Here is an 11,562-nt window from a genome sequence, read left to right as displayed (position 1 = left end):
GAGGCAGGCAGCACTCGGGTGTGGCAGCACGAAGGACGTCTGCCATAGAGGTCTTGAGATTCTCCATGCTAAAAGCAGTCACTACAGAGGGGTGTTCAGTACTTGTCACGGAGAATTGGGTTATTATTATATCTCCAGCAGGAAACATGAAATCTGGGAAAATGAAGAAAGCACTGCTAAAAAAAAAAAAAAAACAACAACTTCGGAGCATAGCCAAAGCGAGAAAGAATGAAGTGTCCCTGTCCTCCAAGGGAAGCAGAATGAGGTGAGACCTCACATTCATCCCAACACCATTACCCAGAACTTTGACATTTTCAACACAGAGGGACTGAATGTCACAGAGATTGGAGTTCGGGTCAAGGTGGAGCAGTTGTAATAAAAATACCAGAGGGGCCACTTTCTCAGAATAAGGACGAGGCTATTAAAATAGACCAGCCTGGGGCGCCTGGGTGGCGCAGTCGGTTAAGCGTCCGACTTCAGCCAGGTCACGATCTCATGGTCCGGGAGTTCGAGCCCCGCGTCACGCTCTGGGCTGATGGCTCAGAGCCTGGAGCCTGTTTCCGATTCTGTGTCTCCCTCTCTCTCTCTGCCCCTCCCCCGTTCATGCTCTGTCTCTCTCTGTCCCAAAAATAAATAAAAACGTTGAAAAAAAAAATTAAAAAAAATAAAATAAAATAAAATAGACCAGCCTGAACAAGGCTTAAAAACAATCCTCACCAGAATTGAAGTGATTACTTCATTACTTAACATACTCTGTATATGTTATAAAAAAAAAAAAAAATGAGGAAGGAGGACATGATCCAGAGACTCTAAATTTTTCCATTTTTATTTTTTTAATGTTCATTTATTTACATTACATAATGCAATGTAAATTTATTTACTTTATTTAATAAATTTATAAATAAATTGATTAATTTATAAATAAATTAATTAATAATTAATTTATGAATTAATTATAAATAAATTAATAAATTTTACAAATAAATTTATTTAATTTATTTACATTACGTAATGTTTATTTATTTACAGAGTGTGTGTGTGCGAGTAGGGGAGAGGGGCAGAGAGAGAGAGAGGGAGAGAGAGAATCCCAAGCAGGCTCAGCACGGAGCCCGACTCAGGGCTGAATCCCATGACTGTGAGATCATGACCTGTGCTGAAATCAAGATTCAGAACTTGACCGACTGATCCACCCAGGTGCCCCTAATGTTTTCGATTTTTAAACATCTTTCCTGAGATATATTTCACATATCATAAAATTCACCCATTTAAAATGTACATATCCGTGGTTTTTCAATATTCACATCATTGTACAACCTTTACCACTGGGACATTTTCGTCACCCCATCCCCAAAACACCTGTCCTCAGTAACAGTCATTCTCCAATCCCTTCTCCACCCCCCAGTCCCTAAAAACCACCGGTCTACTTTCCGTATGTGTTGTTTGGACATTTTATGTAAGTGAAATCCTACCATACAAGTGAAATCATACCATACATGGTCTTCTGTGCCTGCTTTCCTTCACTATACCTATGAGCGGAATTTCTGGGCCATCCAGTGACTCCATGTTTAATCTTTTGACAGCTATCACTTTTCCAAAGTTCTGCATCATTTTACATTCCCACCAGTAATGTAGGAGGGTTTCAATTTCTCCCCAGCCTCGCTGATGGATGCCATTGTCTGCCTTTCTTATTATAGCCATCCTACCGTGTAGGAAGTGGCATCACACAGTTGTGATTATAACTTACATGTCCCTGTTCACTTTGTTTTTTAGCCATTTGGAGAAATATTAGCCATTTCTTTGGAGAAATATCTATTCCCATCACTTGCCCATTTTTAATTTGCGTATTGCTGAACTTATTATTTCTAATAGTTTTATTGGGGAATTCTTAGATTTCTCTAGAAACAAGATCATATAATGAGCAGATAGAGCTCTTCTATCTGTACATCTCCCTTTCCAATCTTGGTGGTTTTTACCTCTTTCCCTTGCCTAATTTCACTGGCTAGAACCTTCAGTGCCATGTTGAATAGAAGCATCTTGTTCTTGATCTTAGGGGCAAAGCACTTAATGTGTCCCCAATAAGTATGATATTGGCTGTGGGACTTTCCCAGGTGACCTCTGTTGGATTTAAGAAGTTCCCTCGACCTGTAGTTTGTTGAGTAAAAGTTTTTATAATAAAAGCATGTTGGATTTTTGTCAAATGATTTTTGCTGTATCTATTGAAATGTTCATCTGATTTTTCCATTATTCTATGAATATGATGCACTGCCCCGACTGATTGTTGGGGTTCCTCGATGTGTAGATTAATTTTGTTCATCAAATTTGAGAAATTTTTGACATTATTTCCTCAAATATTCTTTCTGACCCTTTGACCCTTTGTCTTTCTCTAATCTTTGTGGTATTCCATTATGCATTTGCTGGTACCCTTGATGGGGTCCAACAGGTCTCTGAGGCTCTATTGATTTTTCTTCACTCCATTTTCTTTATGTATAATCTGTATAATCTCTATTGACAGATCTTCAAGTTCACTGATTCTTTATCCTAACAGCTCAAATCTGTATTACGTCCATCTAGTAAATTTTTTATTTCAGTTATTTAGTTTTTGAGTCCAAAATTGCTATTTGAGATGATATAAATAATATAAATCTATTTTTTGCTATATAAATTTTGCTATGGAGTGATGTTTGTATGCCCCAAAATTTAGAAGTTGAAACCCTCACCATAATATGATGGTATCAGAAGGATATTTTCTTGGAAATTAATTGGGTCATAAGAGTGGAGCCCTTAGAATGGGATTGATGCCCTTATAAGGAGAAACGACAGAAAGCTCTCCCCCACCCCTCTCTCTCCCCCCATGTGATGCTACAATGAGAAGATGGCCTATGAACCAGAAAAAGGGTCCTTACCAGATACCCGATCTGCCAGCACGCTGATCTTAGATTTCCCAGGCTCCAGAACTTAAGAAATTAATTATATTCTTACACATTTAGTCTATGGGTATTTTGTTATGGCCGCTTGAACTGACTAAGATAAATCTCTCTTTCTTTATTGACATTCTTTGTTTGGTAAGACCTTGTAGCCACATTTTCCTTTCATTGTTTAGACTCTCTCTGTCTACTAAGTACACATCTGAGCCCCCCAGGGACACTTTCTGTCAACTCTTCTTTTTACGGTAAGTGCGTCATTCTTTCTTACTTCTTTGTATGACACATACTTTTTTATCGAAACCTGAACATTTTAGATAATAACATATCTAGTATTAGACTCCTTCACACACACACACACACACACACACCCCATTATTGTGTTTGTTGCCGATCTTAATTTTCTTCGTTGTAGCTCACTTGTTTAGCAACTTTCCTAAACTAATCTATAGATTCTGTGTATTGAAATATATAGTATATTATAATAATATATATAGGATATATATAGCATTATATATATATAGCATTAGATAGATAGATAGATAGATAGCATTATATATCCTATATATAATATTATGTATTACTATGTATCGTGTATTATTATTATGTATTATTTTATATAGGTTATATAAAGCAACTGACTTCTCTGATAACTTTTTCTTTAAATCCTCATTTTTATTTTTAAAACTGGCTTCATATGGGTCAGACCTGGATCAGTCTAATTTAGTGACCAACCAACGATTACTTCGTTGGAAGATATTTTTCTATGCCTTCTCTGTATGTCTCCTACTTTTGCCAAGTGGGTCAGTATGCGGATACAGGTCTTCAAACATCAGGCGCTTAACAAGACAGCTCTAACTTTCACTTCCTGCTGTGCATACAGTCAAGGTCAGCCAGAGGTGAACTCATGGTACTTACTCTTTCCCGAAGTCTTTGCTGGTCTTTCACACAGCTGTGCATATGCACGCAGCCTTTTAGATCACAAGGACTAGATCAGAGCTTTTCAAGTTCCTTCTCATTATCTAAGCGTCCTTTTAAATGCTGCCCCGGCTCGTGTTTGCCTTCACTAAAATCACAGCCCTAAGCAGGTGAGATGTTGCCAGTAGTCAATAGTTCGCTGTAGTTTTTGTAGTGACCAATACGTTTAAAAACTTAGATGAAATTAGAAAATGCCCCCAAAAAGCAAAACTTTCCAGGGTATATTGAAATAAAATAGACTAACTGAATAGCACTATTATGATGAGAGTAAGTAAACTTACAATGAAAAACTACCACATAAAAATGAAACAATAAAAATTCTAGTTCCAGGAAGCTTTGCCAAAAAGTTCTGCATGTTTTTGAAGGAAGAAATGACATTCTTACACTAACTGTTTTAGGGAATAGCCAAGGCAGCGAAAATCTTTCTAACAAAACTTAAAAAAAAACATTACAAAAGGAAACTCAGACCCATCTGTCATGAACATAGATACAAAACTCCTGAACAAGAAGCAGACTGAATCAAGCGGCAAATAAAAAGGATAATATACTAAGATATATTGAAGTGACCTCAAGAGCAAGGTCTTAGTAATAATATCAAGACTCATTGTAATTTTCCAAATCAATAGAGTAGGTGGGGAAATTCATATAATTAAATCAATGAACACAGAAAACATGTTTATAATGTATCTATTAAGGATGGGGGTCTGGGTGGCTCAGTCGGTTAATCGTGCGACTCTGGATTTCAGCTTGATTTCCACTCAGGTCATGATCTCTCAGTTCGTGAGCTTGAACACTGTCAGTGCAGGCATTCTCTCTCTCTCTCTCTCTCTCTCTCTCTTTCTCTCTCTCTCTCTGTCTCTCTGTGCCCCTCCCCTGTTCTTTCTCTCTCGAAATAATTTTTTTTTTAAAAAGGATGAAAAGTCTTTCTGCAAACTAAGAATGGAACGTAAACGTTAATCTGATAAACGGCATCTGTGAAATACACAAAATGGCAAAAACATCCTCAGTGGCAGAATGTTCGAAGCCTTCCTCCACAGTGGGTTGTGTTAAAATCCTACCTGCTGCCCTTATTAACATACCCACCGTAACCTAGGAGAGAAACAGAAAGAAAAGTATACCGATGGGAAAGTGAAATTAAACCTGCAACTATTTACGGGAGGCATAGCTAGGTGCTAAACTATGTACTAGAGTCTATACATAATTTATTAGAATTAATGGGTATGTTTACAAAGGTTGCGCTCTCTAACCTGCTACAGATACGAAAGTAGAAAAGTAAAAAGGCCAAATTCGAACACATTTTTTACTACCAGCAGCAAAGAGGAAATAAAAATACAGAGAGGTAGCGCTGCCTTTTCCTTTCCTTCTCTTCCTGAACAAATCCGCTCCAAGCCACGGTGCGGAGCCAAGCAAAATAGCTTTCTGCTGGGGCCTGGGGGGGGTGGCCCAGTGCGGAGTCTGGGAACCGAACAGTGGAAGGAAGATATGCGTGCGTGGGAGCCCCACAGGGTCTCAGACCCAAGCAGAGGGGCAGGCCTGCTGTGCAGTGACTCCAAGCAGGGTGAGCAGGGTGATCTCGGGCTGGAGGGGAAGCAGACGGGAAGTCAGAGCCACAGTGGTGAGCGGGCCAAGGAGGGCGCGCCGGCAGGGTGGAAGGTCTGGCCTGTGGCGTCTGAACCTGGACAGGGTGAGCGTCCCCATTCAAGGAAAGGGGGGAGGAGAAATTGATGGGTGACATGTGAGGCTTGGCCAAGGAGGTAAACATCTTCAAGAGAACGAGAGCAGGTTTATGTCTGCAAACAGGTGACCAAAAAGTTGCAAGGGAGGGGCGCCCGGGGGGCGCGTCCGACTTCCGCTCAGGTCGTGATCTGGAGGTTCGTGAGTTCGAGCCCCGCTTCGGGCTCTGTGCTGGCAGCTCGGGGCCTGGAGTCTGCTTTGGATTCTGTGCCTCCCTCTCTCTCTCTCTGCTTCTCTCCTGCTCTCTCTCTCTCTTTCTCTCTCTCTCAAGATTAAACAGTTAAAAAAATTTTTTTTGGATTGCAAGGGAGAAGAAAGCTAGAATTAATGCTATGGTATGAGATCATAATTAGAGTTGTCAGTGTGAGCTAACATTCTTCAAAATATGCAGAAATGTATAGAAGCAAATAGACGTGTACATGCACACACTCACTCATGCACATACACGCCCCTATCGTACATGTACACATATTCGCATAGTGTCCCACTCTACCGCCAGGCCTGGGAGTAGCCGGGCCCCAGCAGCATGATTACATCTAGTGCTGCACACATAGTACATTCTTAACACCATGGTGTGCCAGAAGGAACCAGGCTCCCTGGAGAATGGGCTGATTCTAGATCTGGGACAAAGAAAGTAAAAAAAAAAAAAAAAAAAAAAGTACCTGGAATATCTTGCGATTCTTGAAAACAAACCAAAAAAAGTGCTCAAAAAATGATGTGCAAAAGGACACAGAAACCAAGTTGAAGCACCTCCAGTGGCCAAATCTGGGACCATTGAAACATCAGAATACAACAAACAAATAAATAAAATTGTAATTCATTGGATACAATAGGAAACCAGTAGTCCCCGATAGCTACATACATACCTCCACGCGTAAGGGACGGGTTATACCACACGGTTTGGAAACCCCTCCCCATAAAAAAAAAAAAAAAAACACGTTCATTAATTACAAGGAGTAAACAAGTGTCTTCACAGGAGGGACCCTGGCAGACACTGCATTCATCACTGTGATCCAATTCATCATCTTCAGCAGCAGAACAAATAAAGTTTTTGAGCCTCCGTGTAAGATGTAGGAGAACAGCCCCACCATTGTATTCCTGTGTTAGGGTTCTCCAGAAAACGAACCCGATAGGATATACAGGTCGGCATGGAAGGGGACATTTATCACACGGATTGGCTCACGCAGTTCCGGTCGCCTAGAAGTCCTGCCACCTGCCATGTGCAGGCTGGAGAACCCGGGAAGCCTCTGGTGTCACTCGGCCTGAGGACTAGAAGCCCCGGTGGTTGACGGGGTGGGGGGAAGAAATGAATGTTCAGCTCGAGAAAAGAGAGAGAAACTTTCCCTTCCTTCGGTTTGTTGTCCCATCAGGTCCCCCACGGAAGGGACCATGTCCCCCCACGGATGGGATGGTGGCCCCCCATGGATGGGGCCGTGCCCCCCACGGTGGTGAGGGTGGGTCTCTTTACGGCATCAAATGCTCGTCTCCTGCATGCACCCCCTCACAGACACACCGGGGGATGATGCTTACCAGCTCTCCGGGGTCGCTTCTGTCCAGTTGCCCATCACACTGACCAAACTCAACTCCAAAATCTAATCATGAGGAACAGCAGACAAACCCAAACCAAGAACATTTTGCAAAATAACTGGCCTGTCATCTCCAAAAGTGCCCGGTCCCCCAAAGTCAAATATTGAGGAACTCATCCAGGCTGGGGTAGATTAAAGAGACCCAACAACTAAACATGCTGATTCTGAACTGTATTCCTTTGCTGTGGGATGTCATTGGGACAATCAGAGAAATTCAAATGCAGCCTCAACTAAATATTATTACTGTATCAGTGTTAATGACATGATTTTAATCGCTGTTAGGTAGGAAGACGTCAGCATTCGTAGGAGATGAAGATGAAAATATTTAGAGGAAATGAAGCATTGAATAGTTCAGGAGTTTTAAAAGCCTCGTCCTGTCTCACAACCTGTTTATAATTTTACGATTGCTTTAAACTTTTTTTAAAAAGAGCAAAAGTACCACATGACTTAATATAACATCTTTACAAGTTACGTAGATTCCTGTTACAGACGTGGAAGTCACTGTCATGCAATGTTTGGTACGCCGAAAAATATATGACGTCAGAGAAAGTTACAGGGGAGAGACCCACCTTGTATGCCAGTTCGCCCCCATATTGTCATACAAATGTCATGAAACTGAGCCACCCAGGTGCCCCATAAATGGACAGTTTTTATCACAGTGCAGTGGAGAGACAATAGATTGTGGAATACGATGGGGCGTCACAAAGTAACGAACAAACCGCCACTACACGCAAGAGATGAGACTTACCAGCATCGTCATGAGTGAAAGGAACAAGACACAAAGAATATGTATATATGATTCGTTTTGCATAAGACTCAAGTACTAATCTGTCATGTTAGAAGCCAACACGATGGTTATCTATGGGCAGGAAAGGCATGGGGAAGAGGTCAGAGGGCTTCGAAGGTGTCTGCGCTGTTCAATGTCATCCCATCCTGGATGGAGGAATCGTAGGTTTGTGCCCGTGTGATCAGGCATTCGGCTGTATGCTTATAATGTGTCACTGTGTTTTCCGCTGGCTGTATGGCAAAAGACAAAAAACAAAAAAACTTAAAACATTTTACTGTGAATTCATAATCAGAAATTTATCAAATTAACTGAGTATATCACCTCTTCCCGTAGTTGAATAATTCCAGGCCTGATGTATGAAATTGCTACTCCTGCCAAAGGTTTCAAGAGCATGCTTAGGCATTTCAACGAGCCTCGGAATTGAATTACATTAGCTTCTCTGAAATTCAAAAAACAAATGCTGTTATGGTTTTAAGAGACGAGGGTATCACAAAATTCCACAAAGAATTTGACTTTGCAGCCCCTGAAACCGTGGTATGCATTGCTTTGAACCAATGGAACTCTTCTTCTAGCAAATGTTGATGGAGTCGAACTTTCCAAGGAGAATTTTATGGTACTAACAACTTTCGTAAATGATTTCTGGACTAAAATATTGAATTAGTGTTATTATCCTTCGGTGTGCCATTAGATGTTTAATGAATGTTTTTCACACAGATAACAATGGACACCGTTATCCTGGTAGACATATAAAAGAAACCATTATCTTCCTGCTTTAATATCCTTCTTTGCTTTAGTTCTCTTAAAATCCTTCCAGAAGAAAAATGCCTATTCCTCCTTCCCTTCTTTATGCCTCTCCAGGGCTTACATTAGTTGCTAATTGCAGTATCCTGTTTTATCTACTTGGGCCCATAGAGATCAAAGACCTTTTTTGTGACTTTCCTTCCATAATACCAAACATAAATTGCTATTTATTATCAACATATATAATGTGCCAACATTCAAGGGGAAGTTTCTCTTAGATGAGAAAATTTGCATAAAAATAGATGCTTGCATTTTAATTGTAGGGCATATGGCTACTCTTACCCCTGCCAGAGTTAAAAAATAAAAACAGCAGAATATGAATGTGACAGGAAAAGTGTATCCCGTAAGCTGATGCGCGTTCCACTGTGCCCTGACCTACGATAAACTACGCAATGTCAGAAATTAGTAGTAAGATGAAAATAGTATTATTCTAGCATCAATAGGCCAGACTAACCTTCACGTGGAACCCAAAGACTTGAGGATGTTCTGAATTGCGAGATTCTGGAAAACTTTGCCTTAAATTTCATTGTGCAGCATCTTGAAATCAATTCCGGTGACACCCAGGGAAGACTTACGTTTTCCATGTGCGTTTGTGCCTTCCAGTCGTGCCTGCGTCCTCTCACCCTGCAACCTCCCTTCCCATCGTCAAATGGAATATTTCCTTAAAATCTGAGGTCTCTCTGGTCTGTCAGAACAACTGACAGAAAGGCTGGAAGGTATTTCCACTAAACAGTGTGCGACAAGCTGGTCTAATGAAGTATGGCAGCTTTCGTCATACCTCAGTGACCCTACAAAAGAGTTACCCATTCCTCTTATAGAAACAAATTAGGACCAAAGAGGAAGACGTGTAGGGTATTCCTTGTGGCATTTCCGATGGACAATCATCGGGATTTCTGTGACCCACTAATCCATGGCTGTTAGCTCACCACTTTAAATAGAAACTTTATATTTGTGCTCTTCTTCTCTGCCGTGTCTTTACGTCAGTGAATTTTCAGACTTGGTAAAGTTATAAAAGGAAAGAAAAAATTGCACCTGTGACTAGTTTAGCTCTTTGCAGAATTTCCTTCATTAGTATTCCAGCTGTCTGTGCTTTGAGTAAGAATTCCCCATCCACGCGAAGTGGCTTCTCTATCTGCTTGATCTTCTGGAGATAAAACGTGAATGCCCTGCCAGAGACTGATGATCAGAACTTCAGTGTGAGGTCCATGTGGCTCATGTGTGTCCTAGGCTGGGAAATAATGAGGCTGCTTGTGTTTTCTTTTGTTTTTGTTACTGCTGTTTTAGCACAATTGGATCCAAACAGAAAATGGAGGCCAAAAAAAAAAAAAAAAAAAAAAAAAAAAAAAAAGGAAATGCAGGTCAAAGGTAATTGGAACCTTGTTTTATGAGATGACATACTCTTAAGCCCTTTTCCCAAGCTGGTGTTATTGTTGGGTTTTTTTGTCTGTCTGTTTAGTTAAAAAGCAAAAACAATAGTGAAATAAACATACGGTGGAATTGATTTAAATCGTGTACCCTTTAGTTGAAACTTTGGAAAGAGTCCCCAGGACTCTTTATTTATTAAAGATTTTTTAAATTCCAATACATTGCCCACGAATACAAGTTATTTCATGAACTAATCTTTCCAGAACATGACACTTCTTAGCCATGCCAGATTTTTCAGGCTACCACTAAAGAAATAAAACAAGGGTCAGAACAGAGTAGGCAGAAAAGAAGAAATCTTATGCATCGACATAAAGAATGTCCCAAAGCCAAAGGGCCTGTCTTCCAGCTGGGACTCAGTGTTGCAATCCGAATTTTATCAACACGCTCAGCAATTTTCAGGCTGCCAACAGAGATATTCTGAAAGCAGAAGGAGACCAAAGTGCGCCGGGGAAGAAACGCCAACTCCAAAGTAAAATGGCAGACTGTATCAAGGCACTTCAGCCTCTTGGTTGGTTCTTTTGAGTTTGAGAAAGGGCCGGACAAGCAGGAGCATGCAGTCTCCACTTAAGTGCATGAGATTTGCCACCACAAATTTGACAACTGCGTGCACAGACAGGCAAGAGACTGTCATTATCTGGTAGGTGACCAAGATGAGAAGCCAGACCAGTGTGCCAACGCTTTGGCACCTGTAACGCATACCTGCTTCTCAGCTTTCAAACTCTGTGTTTGTTACTAGGTTTAAAGTAAAAAAGGGACAGAGGGACAGAGAGGGACGGAGATAGAAGGAGACGTGAGCATCTCACCGGCATTTGGTCTGTAGGAAACTTAAAGCTTTGGATGTTACTTCCTACAGCGTCAACTGGGAGGCCCCTAAAAAGAGAAAACAAAAGAAAAAAAAGGTCTTAAATAGATATTAACCATAAACATTTGTTTATGAGCACTTCATATATTGGCCGCCCATCAGTACGATGACCTCAAGTCTTCATAAGAAGAGGTTTTTTTAGGGTATTCAAAAGAAATTTCTATGGTTACTCATGCTACCTTTTTACTATGCCTATTAGATTTTGAATGAGAGCTACTATCTGAATGTATTTAATATGCCTACTGACAAAAATGTTATTGCATGAGAAATTTCAAAGTCAAAATTACTCAGCCAAAAAAAAAAAATCTTTGGGAAATCATCCAAATTATTTCAGATAAATAACAATACAGGCAAAAAAAAATGTTTAATGTAGAACATCTAACAAGAACAAAAAAATAAATGCTATGAACCTGACATTCTAATCCGTAGCTAATTCCCTTGTTTGTTGAGAATTCGCTTTGTGCAAGA

The 11,562-nt window shown here is 40.5% G+C and overlaps 1 long non-coding RNA gene across 1 annotated transcript; it reads right to left on the bottom strand.

Annotated features, from left to right (window-relative positions):
* Positions 1 to 5,845: 5,845 nt before the first annotated feature.
* LOC121013111 (uncharacterized) lies at positions 5,846 to 11,103 on the bottom strand. Its single transcript, XR_005782500.1, has 3 exons — positions 11,036 to 11,103; positions 8,328 to 8,445; positions 5,846 to 8,236 (listed from the first exon to the last, which is right to left on the bottom strand). It is a non-coding gene; the product is annotated as an uncharacterized LOC121013111 (long non-coding RNA).
* Positions 11,104 to 11,562: the final 459 nt, after the last annotated feature.

The sequence above is a fragment of the Herpailurus yagouaroundi genome, unplaced genomic scaffold (assembly GCF_014898765.1).
Source record: "Herpailurus yagouaroundi ecotype Mexico unplaced genomic scaffold, PumYag 198, whole genome shotgun sequence".
Classification (NCBI taxonomy): domain Eukaryota; kingdom Metazoa; phylum Chordata; class Mammalia; order Carnivora; family Felidae; genus Herpailurus; species Herpailurus yagouaroundi.
Note: the sequence above shows the minus strand (reverse complement) of the source record. Positions and strands in the feature narration are given on the sequence as shown.